Here is an 8276-nt window from a genome sequence, read left to right as displayed (position 1 = left end):
GTTCTCTATTATTGTTCATTTATATTAAAATGAAACCAAATATTACGAGCGAAAGCACAATGAAGCAGTGCATGTCCAATATTTTCACGAGAAATGTGATGTTTATAACTAAAAATCTGGAAAAAGTGATCCAGATCTAATTGGCATCCTTGGGAATTAAATAACATTTAACACCACTTTCTCTCTCCCGTAAGTACCCTCTCATCCTCCTATTTATCTCTAATAAATAATCAACTGTAACTTCTTCTTCATCTTTTACTTGTCTTATTCTTAAAATAGATCTGTATTTAGGAATCTTCCACCAATTATCTAGACGTAAAATTTGCTTGGTACTTGAAAGTTCTCATTGAAACATCCAATACCCTTGAACATCTTGATGGTAATTTTGATTGAACTTTCAATTGGAGGGAGAAAATGAACTATTTGTCAGAGAAGTGAATTAGGGCTGGTGAACGAGCAAAATGTTCTTTTGATTATCAAGTGTTTGATCTATAGCACTCAGATTTTTCTAATCAAACTTGAACAATTTTTCATACTCAGTAACCTCTTTCTTCCCTAACATCCATTTATGTAAACTCGCAATCGACCACTAAAGTCTCACAAGCAATCACGAAAATCTCACAATCAATCACGAAAATCACACAATCAATCCTAGAAATCTCTCAATCGATTATAAAAGTCTCTTTCTATCCCTCAAATTCTTGTTCATGAAACCTATATACCTAGTTTAACAAATAAAACAGTGGTCACAACAAATCATGACTTTACATGCTCTTAAGATCAATTCAACATTTCAACATTTCAACAATACATATAGATGGATTGAGAGAGAGAGGGAGGAATCTTGTTTGTGATGGAAAAATGACTATATGATCTTACTTCTGGGTTGCTTTCATGGTTTGATGATCCGAGTGGTTAGAATTTTGGGCGGTCTTTAAAATAAAAGAAAGAGAAAGAAAGAAAACAAAAAGAAGGATAAATTACTTGTGATCAGAAAAAATTTGAAGCTTAGAGAGATAAAAGTTCAGAGAGAAAAAACTTAAGTGAGAGAAACGAGAGAGGGATGAGGATACTTTAGGAAGAGAAAAAGTGGTTTTAAATGTTATTTAAATCCCAAGGATGCCAACTAGATCTGGATTTTTTTTTTTTTTTTTTTTTCAGATTTTTAGTTGTAAGTCTAGCATTTCTCTATTTTCAGTTTGACTACAAGAGTCACAATACATTATTAACTATGAATTTACCAATTTTCTTAACTAGAAGAGTTTTAATGCCACATCGCTATTGAAATAGAGCATTAAGAGGTATAATTTTAAATAGTCCACATAAAATTCTAACCTGCGGTGGTAGATGAAGTCTAAGATCTCATGTATATGTATTGAAATTGTTATTGCCCCATATGGGATTGTCATCTCCTATTTGTCAATGTCAATGGTTTGGATGGGCTTAACAATGTGAATTCAAGAGTGAGATGGAGAACTCCCAAGCATTACTTCTATTCAGTTGTAAGACGTGTAAAAAGGACGAGTTTCTATCTTAGGTTGTGGGGGAAATGGTAGGAATCCAATTGTGATTCCAAATACTAATGTTATTGCGGGAGATTTGGTAAATGCCCCTCATTTATTTAGTAATATTAGGACTTCACCCTTAAAAACATGATTGTTCAGGCGTTAACTCCTAAAGCCTCTTTTTTCGTCAAAACCTCGTTAAGTAGTGGGTGTGCGAGTAACGTGCTTCTCATCAAACAAAAATACCCCCAATATAATCTGATGATCAGTAGAGCCTTACACGGTCAACGACCAAGACTTCGTCCTTCGCTTTAAACCGTTCCTTCAACTGCTCACCTACTCAATTGAAGGTGGGAACTACCATCAGGTTTTACTTTTGGGATATTCGACTTCTCTCTTACGAAAGGCACAGACGAAACCCTAAAATCATTTTCTTACCTCCAAGCTTGAATCGGGCAGAATCAAAGGGGTTTTGATAAGGTTTCATTGTATTCATGCCCATTTTTGTTTCTCTCTTAGGTCAGTCGTGTAACCTTGGTTCGTTCGATTCTTACAAATGGGTTGTCTTCAACAACCTAAATCACTGGACGAGTAATGGCTTCTCTACGTGGTTTGTAAGTATCTTTTAACCAAACATCATTATTTATTTACTTACCATTTGAACTAGAATCATTGATTTGTATACACTGAGTATTTGCTATTTTGAGTCTCGAGTTTAGGGTTTCTTTCATATTGTTGTTTTCATCTTCTACTGCAATTTCCACTTTTAGTTTTTGGTTGTGATGTTTCTATGTATAAGATAGTCTTTGACTCCTTGTCATATTTGTTTGTTGTTATAATTTGAGTTTGGGACGAGCTACCTGCTCGTCCGTGACTTTCCTACTCATGGGACAATCTTTCTTCCAATGACCTACCTCACCGCAACCATAACATCCCTCAATTCGATGTTGCCTTACACGTTGAGTTTCAACTAGTTTTTTTGCATCATCGAGCCACTAAAAACTATCACATTTGAGGTATTTACAACTCAAATATTTTCTCCCTGGGTTTTTCTAAATACTCGACACCATTACTTTTCAAATACCATCGTCCATCAGTAACAACTTAAGTTAGGTAAAACATCTCACTGTAAATATGCTATTTAGTAAAGGCCCCCCATTTGAAAATCCATAAGATTTGATATACCTGGAACTTGAAGCTGTTTTTGACCCTCTTCCCATCGATTTTAGCTAGTTGGCTAACACTTACATCTGCTTCCAAAGTTTTCCAAAGAATTCGAAATGAAGATTGGATAGCAACTAGGGTTTATATAGACTCGGTTCTTGGTCATTGATCGTGTAAGGCTCTACTGACCGTCAGATTATATTGGGGGTATTTTCCTCTTATGAGAAGCATGTGACTCGCACACCCATTACTTAACGAGGTTTTGACGGAAAAAGAGCCTTTGAGGGTTAACACCGGAACGATAATGTTTTTAAGGGTGAAGTCCTAATATTGCTAAATAAATGGGAGGCATTTACTAAATCTCCCTTTATGAATCTCTCGGCAAAGAAAAAGGGATATAATGTCAAGTCATTCTCCAAACTAGGGTCGGGATACGTGAAGTTTGTGGCTTCCAACCAAGGGTAGAGCCAGGATTTGAAACTATACATGACTATTCTAAAGTTTATATAAACCAAATTTCTTCTTATAGTAAATATATTAATCGTAGAAAGTAATATGTAAAGACAATTTTCGGTGTCAAAGTAAAGTTTTGCATCACTATTGTCACAAACCACATGTGCAATTACCTAAATTAAAGTTGACTGATAAATTATTTCGAAAAATGAAAAGTAAGAGCATACCTATTAACATTGCGAAAGTTGCACGTCGCAATTATATTTGTTACTTTGTCCAAAAGAATATCAATCAAAAGAAACATTTCGTTGTATATCATGTAGCAAGAATTAACCTATAGAATACGTAGTCCATTGAATTGAAAAGTTCACAAAGAGTAAATAAGATCAAAGTAATGTTTTCATTTAATGTTTTCATTTAATGTTTTTCCTTTCCTTCATCTTGTACTCTTAGATCATTATTATTTGAAGCATTCAAAGGAGGTTGTCCATCACCGACTAAAGTTTCAATGTTAGATATAAGGTGATGGTTCTGAATCTTTTTTTGTTGTTTTCTCTTGTCGAATTGAAAAACGAACATTGAGTTTTTTTTTTCTTCGCTTGGGTACTTGAGAATTTTCAGACACTTTAGTCTAAAGTTAAATCAAGTATTATTGTTTTAGTCTTGTGATGTTAGAGCATCTCCAATGCAACACCTAAAAGGACAAAACTCAAAGTGCCACCTAGGATTTTTTTAGTATTTTGTAAATAACTTTCTCCAATGCAACACTCAATTTGGATCTCAAAATGATGTGGAATCATTTAATGTTGAGATATCTCAAGAAGAAACTCAATATTGACATCTAGGAAAGAGAAACTCAATTTAGTCTTGACATATAGGACAATTTGATTTTTTTTTTTTTTTTTTTTTTTTGTGTTTTGCATTGGAGATGCTCTTAGAAAGGGTATTTCATCAAATCTTTTAATTTTCACTTTATATATCAAAGCATTGTGTAAGTTAGGTTGATTGGTAGAGCAGAATTGGTTAAGTAATTTCTTTATCAGATGACATGCAGATTAAGAAGAAGGAGAAGAAGAATGACGAATAGTGATTCGATTAATGATGAAGAAAGAGAATTCTTGGTTCAACTCCCCACCTTAATATCAGAAAAAAGGATTACCGCTGAAAAACTATACTGAGACAAAGATGGGTTGTCAAGTACGTAGAGGAGGTACGCACAGTTTTGAATGAGAGAAAGAAAAGGGGGCAGGGAAGGAATATAACTCAACGGTAGAGTGTCACCTTGACGTGCAGCAAGGATGGTGCATCACCTCTTTCTCATTCTCGCTCGGGAGCCAAAATGAACACGCTTGCTACCTACAGTTCAGTGAGAGCGACTTTAGTATCCCCCATTGATCTTCTTTTGTAGATAGAATGGTTAATTTAATTCGTGGATCACCCGAACTTTTTTCAGGTGCCGTACCGTAGGCTGGCAAGTAAAAGAAGCGGGAAGAAAAAGAAAGTTTGGGATTGCTAAGTACCTACGACTGTGGAATTCAGGGTCGGGTTGCCCTGGTTCCTCTCTTTAATCTATCCATCTTCTACTCTATCCTTGCTGAATTTTTAGAACTTGTAGTGAATGGTTGCTTTTCGAATACACCATCCCAAAGTTCCCAACCCATAAATGAACATGTAATATATCCTTTATATGTTCTCTTCCTCTCTCATCCAGTCATCTCGAATGGCGGTCATATAATCTCTTGCATTGACATCTTCAATTTCTCATTTCCCATAGCAACAACGCTCACATTAATGTTATCTTCCTTCAAATATTTCAACTTCAGTTAACGGGCATGCTCAATTAGCTTACAATTTTGCATACTAAAACCTACTTTTATAATTTTCTTCTTACCTGACCCGAAGATTTCATCAGCAAATGGGCGTCCACTGTGTTTTCAGTTTCAGACTTATTGGTCGCAGAAGTGTTGTTGTTATATGATATGATGTATGAACCCAATTTTTAGAACTCAGTTTTAGAAGAATGCCAAGCGTAGAGAGAGAAAAAGGAAGAAGAAGTAAGAGATGAAGAACATATATGAACTAATTTTTAGAGGAAAGGTAATTCGAGAAACAAAAAAGTCAGTTGTTAAAGTTAATGACGGTTGTACAAAAAGGGGGCAATTTTGAATTTACAAAAAATATGAGGTCATAAAGAAAGCTAATCACAAACTAAGGGCTAAAATAGAAATAATTCTACAAACTATGCATTGATTAGTTTTCGCTATAGGATAATAATTGTGTACAATTAACAACCATCTTATTGTCAACACTTGATTGCCCAAGTAGTTTAAAGTGTTTGACATATACTTCAACAAAATCCTCGGAGATCCCGGGTTCAATCATCAGAGGAGGTGGAATTCTTGGGTTATTGAATTTGGGTTATTAAAGTATAAATAATGTAGTTGGCCTTAAGGCCGTAGTTTTGTTTGACTTTAGGCATGTTCTTGTTAAAATTTGGCGGTTATCGTGTTTATCACATGATTGATGTATCAATGCCATTGTAATGACTATCGTACATTGTAGTCAAATTTCCGAAAAAAGAAACAACCATCTTATTCATTTTTCAACATTATATTCTGTAGAAAATATGAATGTTTGGTTTAGAAGATTCTAACATAAGAAGCATTTTTGTCATAAAAAAAAATTGGTAGGACCCTGCATAGTAATATCTCCCACTTGGAATGATTTTCTGTTGGTGATTTGGACCACCTAATTGAGGAAGGTTCAATTTTGTTTTGAAGATTTCCAAGTGGGTCTTCTTTTATCTCATAAATCAATTTGATATCACAACAACCATCTAACCAAACTCATTTAATTTGTGTAGTTGAATTATCTATATCAGGTGGATTTTCAATAGATAACCTTCAAATGACAAATAAAATTACCTTCAACCAATAATATGATAATAACTCTACTTATAATAATGAGCAATAAAGATAGAAAGTAACATTCATCAAACCAGAGTAATTCATGAGAAAATGGGAAAAGGATTTTAGTTGGGAAGTATCACATTTCTTCTTATTAGTTTTTTTTCTTCTTTTAAATTTGATAATTAAATAAACATATACTATATATAGTTCAAATCTGAAAATTACATAGAGAAGGGTGGGAAATCTTTGAAACATTATAGTTAGTGAAAACAGAGAGAAACATAGAAGAAGAGTGATGATGAATCCCTGTGTAGGCCAGTGAAGTAGGGGAAATGACACAAACAAATATGTTAGTACAAAATATAATCAAACACAAACAAGCATGTAACAATTTGACCCAAATCAATTTAGATGTCGATTGGAAGGTTTCTACTCAAGGAAGATGGTGGTGTGAAGATTTCTGATTTTGTTCTCTCGGAAGGAGAGATTGGCCGATCCTAGCCATAAAAGAGGGAGATCATAAACACTCAAATCTTGTAAGTCCTTGATCTAGTTTTCTCTCATATTTCAACTTCTTCTTCTAGTCAAATCCCTAAATATATCCCAGTAGTTTGTTTTTGGTTTGGTGTTTTTGGGTTTATCCTTAACACCTCTCCTTTGAGATATTAGTAGCTTTTGATTTAGTTTCTTTTGTTTTGAGTCTTCTAATTCTACTTGATTCCTCTCCCTCTATGGATATGTTGCTTGCTACTCTTTTCTTCTTCAGTTTTAGCCACGAGGGTAATCCTCCGTTAACTTCCCTATGGTCTCTACAACCTATTGCTAGGCCTTTTGATCTAGTAGGGTGTACGGGATTTATCATGCTTCACACTAGTCTCCTCCTCTGGCATTTATTCTGGCCGGAAACTTCTGCCGTAAAACCTCCATATCCTACCGGCAACCTATTACCACCACGGAGCTTGGCCAAATCTATTACTAGGACAGAGACACTTGTCATTCCTTTCCTCACATGTGTTGAACCTAGTTTCATCCTCTCCTTTAAGTTGGCCTTAAGTTTGGTCCTAAACTTTGATTGGTTTCTTCTTCTCTGGGCCCAGTTGCTTAATTCAGGGATATGTTGTATTTTATATGATTGGGCCCAATCGTTTTATCTTTTGAGCACTCTTTCCGATCTAGGAGATCAAAGTAAGAGTACATACTTATTTCTTTTAGGTTGGCCTTATAACCCTGATAATACAGTTTCGACTGTTTTGAAACGTTATGGGCTTCGACTCATGTTAGCACCTCTAATTTGGCCTCAGCCTTGCCCGTACTTTTAACCAATCTTAGTTCTTTGTCTCGTCATTCGCAGTTTATCTGCACCTTCTTACTGGCTTTGTCGAGCTTTTCAGCTTGGGCTTCGGCATTATCTCATGTTACTAGGTGTTTCGTTACAATCTCTTTAGATTGTGGTAGGCATACTTTCTTCCTCGAGAGAATACTGGTGGGGCACTTTGGAGTCTTCGAGTTTCCCTATTAAGATATTACTCGGCTTCCTTGAAGTTATGTGTTTCTTTTTCCACAGGCTTCTAGTGGTGTTGTTTGAACTATTTCAGGTTTTTAAGTGGTGGATTTAGTTGAGGTTGTGTTTTGGCGGTTGCTCACCAATAGATTTCTTTGTTTCTTTCGAGCGATCGTGGTTTTGGTCTCAAGTTGGCCGGGAGACGACCGGTTCTGAGAAGTTTTATGTGACGGTTTTGATTACAACTGTGAAAGTTACAAGTTGGAGGGTGTGCTCAGAGTTATACTTTTATTTTATTAACTCTGATTTTGTAACTTTACTTTTATGTAAACTTTGTTATATAAATAATATGATGTTTGCAATTAAAAAAAAACATTCATCAAACCACTTGATAGGCCAACTTGGGCCTAGCTTGGATCAGATTTTTATTGCAAATAGCCATTTTCAAAAGAGAAAGTGGATAGCTTTTGGGTTGCGGTGTAATGAGCTTAAATCACATTGACTTCATTTAGTTTGCAATGGATTCTTAGGAACATCTATAAAATTATGTTGTCTTCTTAACCATGTACACAAGGAAATTGGCCCTTCTTAGGCAAGTTTCTTTGGTTAAAATGACAACAAAAATTTTAGTATCTAATTTTCAAGTTTCTTTCTAACCAAACTCTCTCTTTCTCTCCCTCCCTCCTCTCTCATCTCTCTTTCTCTCATAAAATCCATATCCAGGTTGCTTATACTTCATGATGA

General features: G+C 35.1%; 1 long non-coding RNA gene across 1 annotated transcript; it reads left to right on the top strand.

Moving 5' to 3' along the window:
- The first annotated feature begins 6174 nt into the window (after positions 1 to 6174).
- On the top strand, positions 6175 to 8051 carry LOC147544783 (uncharacterized). The gene is made up of 2 exons (XR_015223590.1): positions 6175 to 6567; positions 7627 to 8051. It is a non-coding gene; the product is annotated as an uncharacterized LOC147544783 (long non-coding RNA).
- The last annotated feature ends 225 nt before the right edge of the window (positions 8052 to 8276 follow it).

Source organism: Eschscholzia californica, unplaced genomic scaffold, assembly GCF_041429995.1.
Source record: "Eschscholzia californica isolate CP2 unplaced genomic scaffold, dmEscCali1.0.p SCAF_4, whole genome shotgun sequence".
NCBI classification, from domain to species: Eukaryota; Viridiplantae; Streptophyta; class Magnoliopsida; order Ranunculales; family Papaveraceae; genus Eschscholzia; species Eschscholzia californica.
The sequence above is the reverse complement of the archived record's forward strand: the minus strand, read 5'-3'. Positions and strand labels throughout refer to the sequence as shown.